Here is an 18,844-nt window from a genome sequence, read left to right on the forward strand (position 1 = left end):
TTACACTGGCTGATAACTGCCCAACACATACTGTGAATATAAGTAATATGAATGTGCATTTATGTAGTTTTATAATCATATACAGAAAATTGATACAAGATTTATATAAATCCTTCCTGAATTATCTATAATGGCACTTTCGAAATGTATTTTGATAGCTCCGTAGACACAATTCTGTCGCTATATACAAACCCACCAATCAATGCAAAATAGTCATGAAGTATGCAGAGAAAAGCTAAGTGTTGAGTAGGTAACACCGTCCCTGGCTGATTGAGTTGTTGGAAACTATTAGTTCAAGACCATTTAAATGATCAAAGTGAATCGTATAGTGATATGTATCCATAGGTCACGTGCTCTGTTCAAACAAATAAAGGCAGTTAAAATAAAATAACATCAAATATGAACAAGCTGCAAGTTATGAAAACAAAACCTCGACCTCTTGCATACACGTCTTTCTGTTTATTTATCTGAATTTTGTAACTCGAATATTTGTATCTATCTATCTGTCTATCTATCTCTCTGTCTGTCTCTCTCTCTATATATATATAAATATACATACATATGTATGTATATACATATATATATATTCTCACCCACCTCCTTCAGCGATGAATGATACTAATTAAACCTTTTCGCTCAATGCCATCGTAGAAAAGAACTTAAGACCATCGTGCAAATCACTTTAGTAAAAGCTTTTCAAGCGAGACCCAAGTACGTATCAATAAATATATATATGGAAAACTGAAGCCTAAAACACATTGCTTCTAATGACCCAATCACACCATTTATAAAAAAGCGTGACCGACGGATGGACGGAGGGAAACGGGATGTAAAATGTGCCTTACATGCTTTGTGGTAGAACATGAAGATAAATTAGAAAAGTGGAATATCCATTGTTTATTTTACTGCGAGAAAATCTCAAAGTATTTACCCGGTCCGATCTAGTTATGGATGGATAGCCACTCATTATAACTGCGATCTTGAATCCAAATCAGAAGGAAGATTTGTTCACAAAATGTATATTCCACAAGATACTGTATAGGTTTGTTATTGACTTTAGAAATGATGGATGTGGAGGTGGTTTATTAGCACATATTGGAGGGCTATTGATAAAGCATAATTCAGTGTAGTTGGGTCGGGTATGATAATCTGATTGTGAAGAGATGGTCATACATTATGGTAGTACTGATGTCAATAAGCAACCTGCAACATTTTTCAGTGAGTGTTTGAAATAAATAGTGTATCACATGAAAATGTATTACCTTTTTATCCCAAGATTTACAATCAGATGCAATTTGCAGTAATACGGATTATGTATGTGGAGAAAATGAAATGCCACTGACACCTTGGAATAATCCATATATTGGCAAGGAAAAGTGGATTTTATATAAATTGAACGTAAACTGTGATTCTGTTTGCAAATAAAATGTATTCTATGTAGTCATGAACAACATTGACAATAGTTCCTAAAACCGGCAGGAAGGCCTGTATTTACCATATAGCAGACTTCTATGATGAAGACAATAAATACGATCTCCATGTATTGTGGTACTAATAATAGTTACTCAAATTTCAGGCCCAAATGTTATGATAATCCACAAAATAAATCTGGAATAATTTAATATTCTCAGCTCATATTTATGTCCGTACATGATGTAAATCCCTCTAATTATTTATTGTTTGACAATTAACAATTCAATTTCCTAAGCTGTATTAATTAAAGAATATGGAGTTTAAATATATATTTTCTTTGCATCATGATAATGGGTTCAAGGCCCATTAATCAACATGGGGTATTTCTGACGCATGTAGCCGCAATCAAGGTAACGAATAGATTACACCGTACCTGGCTGATTCTGTCGTTGGGAACTACTAGTTCAAGAACATTCCAAGGATCAAATGCCGTGTGTATTCATTTGTGATTTGTTCAAACAAATGAAGGCAATAACAAAACAATAATTAAAGAATGAACTGGTATCAAATTATGACGAGAAAACTTCGCTATTTGCATACACCTCATTCTGGTAATTTATTTGGATTTAGTAAACTGAATACACGTATCTGACTATATAATTATCTATAAATCTATCAATCCATATATCTACTAACCTATTTAAATATGCATCAACCTACCAGCTGTCTATCTATTTACTTGTCTATCTGTATATATATGTCAGTTTGTCACTTTCTCTGTCTATCTACCTATTTACTCAATTATATATTTATGTATGTATGTATGTATGTATGTATCCATCCATTCACCCATCAATCTATCTATCTATCTATCCATCTATCTATCTATCTATCTATCTAACTATCTATCTATCTATCTATCTATCTATCTATCTATCTATCTATCTATCTATCTATATATCTATCTATTTATCTATCTATCTATCTATCGAGTTGTCAGTTTGGCAGATACAACTGCTATGAATTGCAATCCTCCTTTTAGACTTTATTTGCCTTCTTGCACTGCGACCACCACCACCACCATCATCATCAATATCTCTACAATAACAACGGATACTACTGCAGATACTACTACTATTGCCGCAGTTTCTACCAATACAATAAAATCAGCAATCAACTTCTTGTCACACAGTAATATCAGGGACACTAATACTGTTAATGCTATCTTTACAGTTCTAACTCGAATAGTTATTGCACGTTATTTTTATACAGCCTTTACGGCCCCTGTTGCCTTTAGCACTTGATATTCAAAGAAACACCACCGATTCATTTCTTTATTTTTCTCTGTTGATAGCACCAAAAGCAGCCGCAAAATATATTTAATTTTCTTACAAATCTTAGCTCTAAACAGTATCATGAACATGGTCTCCGTGACATCATGGACCATTGTTACACTCTGTTTAGCACCAAACATTGTCATAAACAACGTCTATGTGCGCAATCATGCACCAATTTTACATTTCATATTTAGCTATCACTAAATCACATGTTGGCTAATTTCCATGAGCCATCATATACCGTAATTACAATTTTGTTTAAATAGCACCAACTTTTATAATCGACAATGTCCATGCGCCTTCTTACACCGTGGTTTTACTTTATTTACCTAGTATCAAAACTTAGTATGTGATTGTAGGTTTTGGAGAACATGACATTAAAGATTAATTGTCGATTGTATGTGATAGACGTTTAGGCAGCACATACCATAAACCAATTATGTCAAGTGTACGGTATTGTTCACGCAATGATATTTATGTCAGTCTCCTTCAGTGTAATAATAATTTTTCTTTGTAATATAGCTTGAAAATGTCAGGTATATATAGTTTACAAAAACTCTGAATGTAAAAACTGACATAAAAAGAAAATGTGTGAAAATGAAATCTTGGCAAAAAGGAAACATTATCACAACAAAAATATCCAATAAAATGTGTAGATCTCCATTTTCGGGTCAATGACAAAATTTTGACATGTTAATCTTATATTCGACAGCAATACGTCATAAGGAAAAGTTATAACGTTGTTGATATACCTTAATCAGGAAGCTCTAAACGGTAATTTCCATGAGCAATCATATACTGTAATTACAATTTTTTTAAATAGTACCAACCTTTTTAATCGACAAGGTCCATGTGCCGTCATACACCGTGGTTTAACTTTATTTAGCTAGTACAAAACAGCATCTTGGACGTGGACCACGTGCCATCATACACTGGGGTTACACTTTATTTACCTAGCACCACACAGTATAATTGACAAGGTCCATGTGCCTCATACACCGTGGTTAAACTTTATTTGCCTAGCACCACACAATGGACAAGGCCCATTAGCCTCATACACCGTGGTTACACTTTATTTGCCTAGCAGTACACAATATAATGGACAATGTCAATGTATCATCATCTACCAAGTGAGATTAAAGGTCACCGACTGCAATATGTCATAATTCGACAAGTTTACAATAATTTGTAAGAGTGAGGAGTAAATTATAAAGGAAACGATTCACATGGCAAACAGTTCCTCTTTACTGTTTGCTCATTATAATATGTTCATCTATTTCCTTCACCGGTATGTGACAATCAAGCCAACCATCCATCCAAATCTACTGAATGACTATCGTAGTGAACTTTTAGTTTCCATATACAAATCTGACTGCTAGATATTGGTCTCATTAAATTGAATGTAAACATATATACTGTTGCCACGATCAAAATTAAAAAAAGAATCATCGAAGAACTTTAAATTTCAAGATAAAATAGAATTTGAGATAGAGAGACCACGTCATACCAATCTTTGATTTGTCAAGCATATAAAAAAACTCATTTATACATACTTTCTGCTTAGATATTATTACTTTTAATTTTCAATTTTGCGTTTACTTTTCAGCTGATCAAACATTAAAGATATTTACTGTAAGGAATATAATTGAAATGAAAGGTTACCATTTGGATTTTACAGCATCATACTTTGAATTTCTACAGATAAACAGTCCGTGTCTCTCATCTCATCATCATCCATTGACGTTCTACAGATACATATCATACTAATAAATAATAATGAGGACTTTGTATAGCGCCTAATCTTTAGAAGTTCTAAGCGCTTTACAACATTATACAACACCATAACATTAAAAACATATATAATGATATGATTAAAAAAACAAAACAAACAAACAATCACTATGAAATTAGAAAAGATAAAACATGCCGAAAATGGTTAACGTAGGAAACATTACTAGGTCTTTAAGTGTGTTCTTGCAGTCGAAATAAGTGAGTTTTTAAAGACACTCTTGAACATAATCACTGTGCATTTGTGTCTAAGTTCAGTGGGCAAATGATTTTTCGTTGCTGCGCCCTGATATGCAAAAGAACGTTGTACACATGACTTCGCTTTCACAGTAGAACTAATTAGTAAATGATTGTCAGAAGAGAAGCGTAAGTGTCTTCCTTGTGTGTACCCATGGGTGAGGTCGGATAGGTATGTTGGACTGGAGTCAGACAGTGAAAATTAGCACAGAGAACAAATTTTGTGTCTGATTCTGGATCGAATGGATAGCCAGTGTAGGGTACAGAGCAGTGGGGTGATGTGCTCTGATTGTGGTACTCTAAGCATGATCCGAGCAGCTATGTTTTGAACTATTGAAGTTTCTGGAGTAGATAATGAGATGAACCAGACAGAATTGAGTTACAATATCAAGTCGTGAAAGTACTAATGAACATACAAGTGCTTTAGTGGCATCAACTGAAATATATTTGCGACTGGAGTTGAAGCGTCTCAGCTCAATATATGCAGCTTTGCATATGTTCATGACGTGTTGGTGCAATTTGAGAGTACTGTCCAGAGTAACACATAGGTTTCGTACTAATTGAGTTAATTTAATGTTGGTGCTGCTGATATTTATTGTTTGAGGTAAAGGATGTGAATGAGAAAGTCTTTTTGTTGTGATCAGAATGGCCTCAATTTTAACATCATTCATCTGAAGCTTGTTACATGTCATCCACTTTTAGAAGAGTAGTTTCAGTCCTGTAGCAGGGGCGATACGCATTGCTAAAAAGACTGTTTGAATTCAGATGAGATACAATTTGGGAAAGAACAACCTTTTCTAAGATTTTTTATATGAATGGGAGATTAGAAACTGGGCGGTAGTTCTTTAAATCGTTGTGGTCTAGTGTTGGCTTCTTCAGGAGAGGTTTCACAATGACAGTTTTGAAAAATGATGGGAATTCCCCGGATGAGAGAGAGGTATTTATAACGTCAGTTAGTGAAGGCAATACTGGATCTAAGCACTCAAGCACCAGTGATGTTGAAATTGGATCAAATTCACATGATTTTGGTGCACTCTTCATCAGGATTGTACATACGAAATCCATAGAGACAGGTTCAAATGCTGCTAATGGTTGCCGCTCAAAATCTGTATCCCAACTGTATGGTGATGAGGAGTCAATTTAAATTGTGGTGTCAAGTTTATCTCCAATGGTGTTTACTTTGTCACGGAAGAAATTTGCAAACATGTCCGGAAGGTCGACTAGAGAGAAGGTAGTTGGACGTGGTGTACATTTGTTTCTTAACATTAGCTTGTTAGTAATCTCGAAGAGCTCTTTGCAGCTGGAACTTGCCATGACAGTAGTGTAGTGGACTGATTTCGCTGCATGGACTATATTTATGACCTTCTACTTAGCGGCTTCATAAATGTGCTTATGAATAGTGATTCTGGTGGAGAGCAAAAGCATCTCTGCTTTACGGCGGTCTCTTTTAGCAGTGCGTAGCTGGTCCCTAACAATGCTATATCATATATAACACTTTTGAATTGATACTCTGCACTTGGTAGCTGGGGCATGTTTGTCGAACAATGAACGCAGGCAGTTATCGAGTTGTTCTGTTGTAGGAGATAAGCAAGTTGATAGGTTTGCTCGGATATCCTGCATTAGTTTGGTTATATTCATTATAGGAAGGTTTCTCTTAGTAGCAGATAAAGATGGAGGGTTAGGGACTGATATATCGAGATGGCATATAATGCAGAGGTGATCTGACGCAAGTTCGTGGGATACCAGGGAGAATCGTATAATATTATCATCAGGTCTATGAAGGATCCAGTCTAAAATGTACCATGTTTATGGGTGGGTTGGTTAACTGACTGTTTGATGTTGAAGAAATTAATGGAATCTAGAAGTTTGTATGTGTTTGGGTTTTCGGGACAGTCAGAGTGAAAGCTGAAATTTCCAAGAATAATCAGGTTGCCACCTATCGAATTTCCATACTCCAGAAGATTCGGAAACTGCTCCAAAAAGAGCATGTATCTCATTTCATCATAAATCAATTGAATTTCCTACATATACTTATCAGGTGTCTCTCATTTCATCTTCATGCATTGAATTGCTACAGATAAATCGCCCAGCACCACACAGGATATTAAGCATGCATTGTGAAGGAATGGGTATATAAATGACTCTCAGTGCCTTGCTAAGTTTTTACAAAATACCGTCCTTTTTTACTTGAGTTTTAATCCATAGGTAAATTTTAGAATGCACGAGGATATGTCTAGACTTTCTCTACTGAAAATGCACTCGAATCCTTAGCCACTAATTTTTTTAAAAACATATCAGATTTCCTAGATGATATGACATTTTTAAACGTAGTAAAAACTTCATTTCTACAGGGGATTTTGCGAATCACTCATATTTAAAAACGAATCCGTATCATGACCATAACGCAGTTTCAGATCCTGACCAATCATACTTTAATAAAATATGTGCTATTCTAGACCTAAATAATACTCATCATTTTGCATTTAATAGAGAACAACATAATGGAACCTCATGCACATTATACTGTAAGAAATTAAGTTATTTTATTCAGATGAGTTACGAAAAACATTCTAGAGAATAAAACTATTTATTTCTCAGTTTCAAACAAAACATATGGTGTGACGCAATGTTTTAGAAAACATGGAAGATTTACATATCTGATTCAATAATAATAACTTTTAAATCACAGCATGAACCATGATAGCATTAGTGTGTACATTTAAATAAGCAGCGTCAAGCCATATAGCAAGGTTGGCAACATTAAAATAAGCAGCGTTAGTCCTGATAGCAAGATTTGCAACATTGGCACACGTAACATCAACCTTGATAATAGGAATTAAAAAATAGTTCGGCACGGTAAAAAAGGGATTAAATTACGTTCTCTATGCATATTCATAGGCATAATTGACATCATAATGACAAAATAGAAAGGCTACTAGTAAATGCTACATTTCTGTGTCTAACGATCCGGGTGGATCATGTTATCTGTGTCTAAGTTCTTGTATTCAGTTCAGCTATCTCATACCTTCCCTTTCTAATCCCAGACTAAAAGGCATATCGACCAAACTGCAAATAGCGTTTGATTATCTTGATGTGGCCATCGTATCGTTTTTATTTACTGTGGATCTGAGTGAAGTGAATTGTCAACCTAGCACATTGCCAATGTTAGGACTGGGCTGCAAACGATAGAGAAGAAACTCCATGTACATAACTACTGTTTATTTTAGAAATACTTTTGAGATATCAGCTAGTGTGTAAAGAACAATATCTTAGTCATCAAATAAATATGTACGATGTATTAAGCACTTCAATACTACTCTAGATTGTAAGCATATGCAAAATGAAACAACATGTATGACTGTATTGCAAATACAATGGGAAAAAGTATTCAACCAGCAATAGTAATATAATACTTATAATTAATTTCAGCTCAGGGTCAGATACTGAGAAGAATGCCAATTATCAAGAAGTACACTAGCATATTAAATCATTCGTATTACACATTTGTTTTAGTTCATCTAGTCAAAGGCCAATTTCATGGTATGGACCTGTATATATCGACTGCCGTCCTCGGTGTGGTTTGTCAATCAATAATAATGTAAATCATTCTAATACATAATTTCCGCAAATATAAAATAATTTTTGGTTAGTAAATAACCTCCGTAAACATTCAAATAAATCATTTGAGTAAATAATTCCCGTAAACATAAAAGTTGTAATTTTAGTAAATAACCCCCGTAAACATAACATTAAATTAATTTAGGAAATATAAACCATTCTAATACATAATCTTGTGTAATGATAATAGTAAATCAGTTTAGTAAATAATCACCACAAACATAAAAGTAAATAATTTTAGTAAATAATAACTGTAAACATAAAGGTAAATAATTTTAGTAAATAATCACCGTAACATAAAAGTGACTCTCTTTTGTAACTAATCACCATAAACTTAAAAGTAAATCATTTTAGTAAATAATCTCCATAAACATAAAAGTAAATAATTGTAGTGAATAATCCTCTTAACCATGAAAGTAAATCATTGTAATACATAATAATCGTAAACATAAAAGTAAGGTACATGTGTAAATAATTGCCATAAACACAAATGTAAATCAGTTGAGTAATTAATAACCGAAAACATGAAAGTAAATCATTTTTGAAATAATCCAGTGTCGACTTGACGAATGTTCTAAAGCGCTTGCATTTACCGATCATTCCCACCTCACCTCTTCCCGCGTGGATTCGAGTATCAGATTCAGCCGATATGAGCATGTGAACAGTTATGAGTAACATCTTACCTACATTTATCCGAATTCTTCCTTCACCAGATATTCTGGCCGCCATGTATAGCCTACATTGTGCTGAGAATGGCGTTAAACCTGAAAATAACAACATCAACTACAATAGTCATGTTCAACATTAAAGTAAATCATTCTAATAAGTAATACTGATGCATAGTCTCTTAATTTTGTATGGGTCACTTCAATATATGTGTTATTAACACATTCAATTTTGTATGGGTCATTTCGATATGCATGTCGCTTACAAATTTGATTTTGCATGGATCATTTCAATATCTACGTATCTATCTATCTATCTATCTATCTATATATATATATATATATATATATATATATATATATATATATATATATATATATATATATATATATATATATATATATATATATATATATATATATATATATATATATATATAATGTCGTTAATAATGACTTGTTTATCTGATCGGGCACCATATGATGCTTTCTTATTTAACGCTTACTTCAAAAGTGTTACACTTGAGTTAACTACGACAAAACTATGAATGTTTTCATTACTTGACGCCTTTTGGCTTAAAATGCATTGTCTCTATCATCTTAGGGATTTTGTAATTCTAGCCTCTTTGGCCATTATTAACATACAAAGGGGTAGAGAGCGACAAACAAATGGCGTAGGCGTATATTTTACTCTCCATTCAGAAAAGGCGTTCCCGGGGGCGAGGTACACGTGAGGCCAAGGCTACAATCATACAATTATTATTAGCACGCTATTTTCACCCAAAATCTAGTATCATCTTGTAATATGCAGGAAGGAACACCCCAACCAAAAACGATTATGAGCTTCTACGTATGTCTGTATGGAGGTGAGTTGGTATATAGAGAGGTTAGCTGATGTTAAACATAAAGCTTCCACACGAGAATGAGAAAGAGTGGAAGGTGAGTGTGCTTTCATAAATGAAGTAGATCAATACGACTATACATACAGTCCCCTGAATTAATAATCTCTAGCATGAATCACTGTATAGATGTCAGATGACTATGCATACAGACCCACGGATTAATAATCTCCCGAGTGAATTGCTACATAGCTGTGAGGTGATTCTACTTATATGCCCCTGAATTAATAATCTGCAGCATAATCACTATATATCACTAAGCTGACTCTACATTTTATATTTTATCTCTGACATGTTTTACGAACATATTGAAGCGTCTTTGCTGTCATAATGTTGAAGAAACCTAGATGCGCACAGTAACATGTTTTGTCATACTGAACATATAACAGTGATGGCTTAACCTATCATTGCCACAAGTTTGAATATATAAGACAACCTACTGCATGTTTGCCCCTACTAATAATATTACAAGACATCCTATTGTATGAATATCACAAGACAACCTAATATATGATTGCATCTAACGATGATATCACATGACAACCTATTGTTCGACTGCCTTTGTTAGGAATATTACAAGACAACCTACTACGTGATTGCCACAAGTAGGAATAGTACAATACAAGCTACTGTATTATTGCCACGACTCGGAATATTACAAGACAATATATTATATGATAGCCACAGTTATGAACAGCACAAGACAACCTACTGCACGATCGCTCCTGCTGAGAAAATTGAAAGACAATCTATTGTATGACTTCCCCTGGAAGGAATATTACAGGACACCTCTTAAGTAAATTTGCATAGTGTATATAAACGGAACTTGACTACAATGTATTTGGTACGATATAAGCTGAGCTGTGTTCAAAATATGACGGACAAAGGCTAATTTCTTTCTTATATTTTGTGTTCAACCAAACCATGGTGCAGGCAAAAATCACCATCCGTGTATGTATTCAAATAAACCATGAGGGATGTAGGCTAAATTCACGATCAACCAAGCTATGACGGACGTAGGCTAAAATCACTATTACTTTTATGTGTTGAACCAAGCTATGACGGACGTAGATTAAAATCACAATCCTTTTACGTGTTCAACCAATCCATGACGGACGTAGACTAAAAGCATAATCCTTTTACTTATTCAATCAAGATATGACGGATGCAGGCTAAAATCACTATCTTTTCACGTGCTCAACCAAGCTATGACGGACTTAGGTTAAAAGCATTATCCTTTTACGTGTTCAACCAAGTTATGAGAGCCGTAGGCTAAAGTCGGCATCCTGTCTTGCATTTATCAAGTTCAAGACTAGATAGAGATTTGTGTTCAACACAATTGGAAAAATTGTATTTGAGCATGTATTTTACTCACACGAAATATATTTTAAATGTATAATCTGATGTGTAAATTTCAATGGATAGCAGACTCCTTAAAAGCCCAACAAAATTTAAAGTTGGAACCATGCATGTATTGCTGAATGGAAATAATGTTATGAGCAGTAGTACTTTTCGTTGTAATCATTAACTTTCTTTATATCACATGACATAAGCATTCACATTTTTCAAGGGTAGGGTGGAGTGATATGAGGGTTGAGAATACTTATAAAACGCCATCAAATTTCCTTTATTCATATATTAATCGAACAAACAATACAGGATGGTCCTTCTTCTTCAAGCCCGCGGGACACATACACCCAAAATGTACAGTTCCTGGGACATACATGCTGATTAACATTATAATTATTACACCAATTTTTTTGTTATATGAGCGCGGGCCACACAAATGATTCCCGCGGGCCAAATGTGTCCCTCGGAACTGCAGTTGGACCGCCCTGGGCAAACACATACCTTTCATGTCACACCCTGTCTAACAAAGGCCGGTCATAGTAACACATACACTGGAAGTCACACCTATCTAACAAGGGTGATCATGGTAATACATGTTTGCAGTCACACCTATCTACTAAAGACAGGTTTTGCAAGTACATACATTTAAAGTCGCGTTTGTCTAACAAAAACAAAAGCTATTCATGCAAAGACATACCTTTGAAGTCAAACTTGTCAAATAAAAGCCGGTTTTGTAAACACATACCGTTGAATGCACACTTGTGTATTGAATGCTGGTTATGCAATCACATCCATTTGAAGTTACACTTCTCTAAGAAAAGCCGGTCTTTTAGACACATATCATTGAAGTCACTGTTGCCTATCAAAGGCCAATCATACGAACACGTATATGTTCAGTCACTTTTGTCTATTAAAACCGTTCATCCAAGCACATACTGAGGGTGAACCTTCACCAGACTGGGTGTACTGTCAGTGTTTATATCTATATCGATACTGACGACGAACATTCACCAGACTGGGTGTACTGCCAGTGTTTATACATAACCCGATGCTGAGGGTGAACCTTCACCAGACTGGGTGTCCTATAAGTGTTTATACCTATATCGATACTGATGGTGAATCTTCACCAAACTGGGTGTACTACCAGTGTTTATACATATACCGATACTGAGAGTAAACCTTCACCAGGCTGGGTGTACTGCCAGTGATTATACATGTACCGATCCTGAGGGTGAATCTTCACCAGACTGGGTGTACTACCAGTGTTCATACATATACCAATACTGTAGATGAACCACTACCAAACTGGGAATATTGCCAGTGTTCAAACCTATACCGAATACTGAGGGTACACCTCAACAAGACTGAGTATCTTGCAAGTCTTTATATATATATTGACACTGAAGGTGAATTGTCACCAGACTGGGTATACTACAGTGTTTATACATATGCCGATACTTAAACTATACAATAATGGGTGTCCTGTCAGTGTTTATACTTCTACTGTGTGAGAACCTCGACCAGACTGAGTGCCCTGGCTGGATACTGGCAATGATGCAAATTCTTGTTGAGTCCGTCATGGTATCATTGGTTTATATATTCCTAATTTCATAAGCTTCCGATTGTACGTAAATTACATTCAAAACATTTCCACAGGAATAAAACTTACCCTCGACAATAATAGGTTAAGTGTGAGCGAGTTCAATTAATTTAGTGCGAGTTTTCTTTTCATGTCATATCCTGTGTTGGACAATATTTTGCTTCAGTTTATCTTAGCTTGAGTTCCTCCAATATCACCTATCCCTTGCTGGTTTCTAATATATCATTTCAGCTTATCTTAAATCGAGCTCCTTTGAAATCTCCTATCACTTGTAGGATGCAAATATTGTAGTTCAATTTATATTAGTGTGAGTTCCTCTGATATCTTCTATCCCGTGCTGAATATTTATAGTATGTACAGTTGTGAATAGGTGTGTAAACCTTCCTTCATCAGGATCTAAGTGGTTGAGATCGGTCAAAGGAAACTCAAAATTAAATGTTTACATTAACGGCAAGCCAGTAAAGAGATTACAATGTACATATAATATTACGCATGTGTGCACAATCTTACAATGTACATATAATATTACGCATGCGTGCACAATCTTCTCACAGATTCGGGACACCATTTGTATCAAACGTGAATGCAAGCTATCATATATCATATGTTGATTATACAGTAGTTGTACGCGTTAGTCACTATAAACTGAACCACATTGCTGCTACGTGTATGTGTGTGATTTGGATTTTTAACGTATCTTCAACAATTTTACAGTCATATGGCTATGTCTGCATTGTGATAGTGATGTCTGGCACTGGGACATCATGCGGCAGACATGAAGCATGATGTCCCACCTAGTTACATAATCCTGAGGTCAGGCCGACCAGTCCTAACACTAACCTCTCTAGTGCTGAGCGCAAATCGAGGCAGCTGTTAGTACCGTTTTTGTAAGTCTTTGTTATGACTTGGCCGGGGATCGAACCCACGACCTCCCGCATCAAAGGCGGGCGGTCTAACCAATTGGCTTCTGGAGCGTCATTGCTGCTAAGAAAATGTGTCGTACACGACGATAATCACTAGAAATTGTATGACATTGATATCAATGAAATGTGTCTTACACGATAGTTACAAAACAAGGTACCACATTCCTACCATTTAAATGTTTCTTAAACGTTATATACTGTGTCACACTGGTACCCGTGAAATCGTTTTCTTACGTCAGAATTTCAACTTAATACGTGAATTTTAAAACAATAAACATTATAATTCAAATTAAATATTTGCTTAAACTTACAAAATGAATCGGATGGATGAAATGTTTTATTGTTTATCTATTGTAAGTTTCTTAATAACTTTTCATGAAGCCTAGATCTGCATCTTAATTATTTCATATTGGTGTACAGTGATTTAAAACGAGTAGGGACATACAAAACTACCATTTCATAATGTTACTCTTTTTCTCTCCAAATTTTTGCACCTTAAAATATTCATGGCATTTAACTGTTGTACACACCAAAGTGCTTCTTAAAATAACTACCATCCTACACTCAATTCTCAACCAAACTTTTGGTAATTTATAGATCTCTCTAGCTTGAACTCAACCATGATGTGTTTTTATGTCAATAGAAGATAATATGTACCATAGACTTTAATGTAATTCCAAGAGCATTTAATGTATCGATTGTACATAAATATATCTAACTGTGTAAGCAGCAAAAGTTTATGGTATTTATGTAGTTAGACTGATGTTTGCAAAATACCTTGACTAACTGTCTACGGCGGTATTATGACTGGGTTTGTATGTAGTTAGATGATACTGGCAGGTAACACTGTCACACACCACTCCCATCCACATTTTGAACAAAGGTCATATGAATGTGCATTGTGTTGTTTTATAATCAGACAAAGAAGACTGATACTTACAATTTTTTTTAAATCCTTCAAAATGTAAACTTCCTGAGTTATCTGGAATATCATTTTCGACAGCATGTGTTTTTTTTTTTTACCTTCCCAGGCAAACCTCCGTCTCTCTAAGCTTAAAAACAACCGATCAATGCAAAATATTTTTGAAACCTGTCGCAACAAGTTAGGTAATGAATAGTTAACACCGTAGCTGGCTGATTATGTTGCTGGGAACTATTAAGTCAAGGACATTTCAAGAATCAATTACATTGTATATTAATGTGACCTGTTCTAACAAATGAAGGCATTAACAATACATAACATGAAAACTTGAACTAGAATCAAATAATAACAACAAAACGTCGGTATATGCATAAACAACTCTTTTCTATTTAGATGTAGTAACCATGATCTATCTCTCTCTCTCTCTCTCTGTATATATATATATATATATATATATATATATATATATATATATATATATATATATATATATATATATATATACACTAGCCTATTTAATTATATTATTCGACCTATCTACTGTCTATCCATCTCTCTGTCTGTCTATCTATTTACTAATAAGCTATCTCTATACCTACTTCTCTCTCTCTCTCTCTCTCTCTCTCTCTCTCTCTCTCTCTCTATATATATATATATATATATATATATATATATATATAGCGTTGTCCGTCTGGCAGATAATACTACTATGATTTGAAATCCTCCTAATGTTTGTCTTTCGTGTCCTTCTCTTATTAATGAGATAAAAACCAACACAACCACCACCACCACTACGTCAACAACGAATACTACTTCAGATACTATGCACTCAACTTATTAAACTGTACAAACAGAACCAATACTACTGTAAATGCAGCCTTTATAGTTCTTACTCGTAAATTTAAGGAATGTTATTTTTATACCTTTACGACCCCTGTTGTCCCCCTTGATACTCACAGAAACATCACTAATTTATTTTTCTACGAAACGTTTGTTTTTCTCTGCTGATAGTACCAACACGGTCGCTATAGCTTGTATACTTTCCTTAATTTTTTTCCCTTTCATCACAACGTCAATTGCAAAGTACTTCAATAAAATAATTGTAGTCATTATTGTCATATTTTGTTTATGTGCATGTGTATCTGTGTTTATGTCATTCTACGAAAAATACGTTTGGTTCCTTGTCTGTTTTGTAAGTTGGTGGGTATTTGATTGAGAATAACAGTGCTAGTGACTTTATTGTTGTATACTCATTTTTGACGCATGCGTAAAATTATAATTATGTATTGTATTTCCTAAATTTCCTCATCCGTCTTGATTTTAAGGATTTGTGTGGATGGTGGTGCAAGGGCAAATGTTAGCTACCATTATATTACCTTAGATTTATTCATCTCCTTGTATGTGTGATATTGTGTGTACACAAGTATATATTGGTATTAAGTAAGTGAGAGTTTTGCCATTCTTGTTTCCACCCATTGGGGACAATTATACCCGTCATCTTCTCTATCCCTGTGACATATTTATCTCCTAATGGATTGTTACTCATTAATTTTGTCTGCAGTGGGTGCAAGCTCCGCACACGCGCACATGCCTGACGTTATTGTCCTAATGGCATTGCCCAATTAGTTTCCATGAATGTGAAACTCAGCGTTTGATACTACTGTATGTTTTATGAATCATTTTGCAAGGATAACATATAATATTTAGGTATAAAAATGAGTTCGGACTTAGTTGTTTACAGGTAGAAAAATCATTTAGCATGATTATTTGCATTTCCTCTCATGCATATTGTGGGGATATGTAAATTATCTGTCATAAATGATTTGAATCATTTATAATGAGGATTGGTTATCCAAAATCTGGAAAAGTATGGCATTGAATAACTAAATATTAAATTTACCTAGTATGACATATATTAATATCCAAATTCTATGTATAATGAAGTTTTGAATTCTCTTCATATGGAACCGAATTTGCGTTTGTTGTCTGTGTATTAAGTCTAATAAGCATAGCCGAGGTCTGACGAGAGTGGGGATATTTGTTGATCTCATGAGAAGGAAATCCTGACCTGTATTTAGGCTGGACAAATTATTTTTATGTAAGGGAAAATGCTCAACATACACCTGACTCGACGGTGAGAAAGCGAGCGTAGTAAGCAAATAGGATTTGTTGAACCGAAGAGGCAAGTGCAATAAAGAGAGACAGAGAAGAAATGACATGAAAGGTCGTCCCATCACCAGCCGTGATTTGGGAAAGACCGTACGCATTAGATGATGCTGTCATGCAAACTGAGTTTGATCTGCCACTGTCATATGATGAAATTTGCTCTGTCAGTATCGGAACGGATGAATGAAAGTAACATAATTATGTAATTAATGTTTATGTAATTGACTAATTGTTGTATTTTACGTACGGGTACTCGTGTTTTTCATTTCTATATCTGTTAAGTACTCTGTTTTTCCATCTTTTAATTTCATAATTTACTTCTTGTTTTATCGATACTGGCATAAACGCCGTGGTATACCATCTCATAGAGAACGATATTCAAACTAAACAGACTGCCGCCACCTCACAATATCTTAGTTGCCTCCTCATTTACCCTTTATGCATACGTAACAGTGCGTTCAATAGTAAGTCTGAGTAAATCTATTACCTCATGTTGTAGTCGCATAGAGTCTATATGGATAGTTCTAGTCAAGTGCCGTCCCAAGCAACTAATACCTTAATGGGTGTACTCACCATAACACATATAATTAATCTGAAAACCAAAGCCAAACACCATACAAAAGTATACAAAAACAATAGGTATGTTCCACTATCTTGTTCTTGTCTAAACCCGTTTCAGACGTGGAACATCCCCTAGTCCCGAGAATGAAGTTCTTCAGACAACATGAACATATTTTTGTATTATTACAAACATTGTTCTCCTGTCTCGCCCATGGATCCCAAAATGCCCTTCATGATGTCACAGCACACTGACTGGGGAGCCTTGTCAATGTCATACCCTCTCGGGACAACACAAGAAACTTATATGTGTGTTAAAGAAAACAATCTTGTAACAGGAGATTTTGATAACAAAACTAATGTTTATTACAGTTAATAACGTATTGATCATTAGACAATTATAAATACCTGCTATAGAGAAATAAAAACACAAATATGAATTTCCAATATTTATATACATGAAATTGACAAAAGGAAATAAAGCGAAACTGACATTAATAATTTTTCCTACCAAAACAAAGGCTGTCTGAATTAGAAAAAAGCATTGGCAATGTCATCTCAGGACAAAGTTCTGACATATCAAGTTGTGAATTTGATCAACACAGAAATGGGCAATGTCACCACTGGACAATGTTCTGACATATAATATTGTGAATTAAATCAACACATAAATGGGAAATGTCACCACATGACAAAGTTCTGACATTTCCAATTGTGTTAACTTTAAAGTAAGACAATGCAGGCCACAGCTAAACTAATTCCTAGTAAATTTCACTCTTCATTAGTAAATTATTCAGTACTACTAAATTTACTAGATACTATTTTTATAAGATCAAACTCAGTTCTTAGTCTTCCTGTGAAACAATATAATAAAAGTCCTCACGAATCAATCACAGAGGGGAAAATGAGAGATGCAATTCATATAAAGAAAAAAATTATATGCATAAGTAAATTAGTGGATTGTGTTATACATATGTTTATGTTAATAATTGTATATCTGATAAACATAATCATATTATTATAGGATACAATTTGTATTGACAGTGACAAGCACTATCAAAGGGTTAATAATGAGAATAACGCTGTTAAATCGATTTTTCTTGCACAATAACTGATATCCCTGCAAAAATGTGTGTACTCTTTCAGTTAGTTTGGCAGCTCTTATTTAATCTGTTTTTAAGTAATTTTATTTACATACATGAATTAAACACAACAATAATTATCCTGAGTACCTACAAACGCCTGTTATTAAGCAAGGCAATGTATTGCCTTTAAAAATAAATCAATTTACTGTATGCAAAATCAATGACCAGTTCGAGATGATGTCACCAATAGAATCTTATTTTTCACCAAGTTGTATCAAAGCAA

General features: G+C 34.5%; 1 long non-coding RNA gene across 1 annotated transcript; it reads right to left on the reverse strand.

Moving 5' to 3' along the window:
- Positions 1–7,492: 7,492 nt before the first annotated feature.
- Positions 7,493–14,957, reverse strand: LOC149787051 (uncharacterized). Its single transcript, XR_016425251.1, has 3 exons — positions 14,771–14,957; positions 9,077–9,157; positions 7,493–7,951 (listed from the first exon to the last, which is right to left on the reverse strand). It is a non-coding gene; the product is annotated as an uncharacterized LOC149787051 (long non-coding RNA).
- Positions 14,958–18,844: the final 3,887 nt, after the last annotated feature.

The sequence above is a fragment of the Sinohyriopsis cumingii genome, chromosome 12 (genome assembly GCF_028554795.1).
Source record: "Sinohyriopsis cumingii isolate HCF-2022 chromosome 12, ASM2855479v2, whole genome shotgun sequence".
In the NCBI taxonomy this organism is placed as follows: domain Eukaryota; kingdom Metazoa; phylum Mollusca; class Bivalvia; order Unionida; family Unionidae; genus Sinohyriopsis; species Sinohyriopsis cumingii.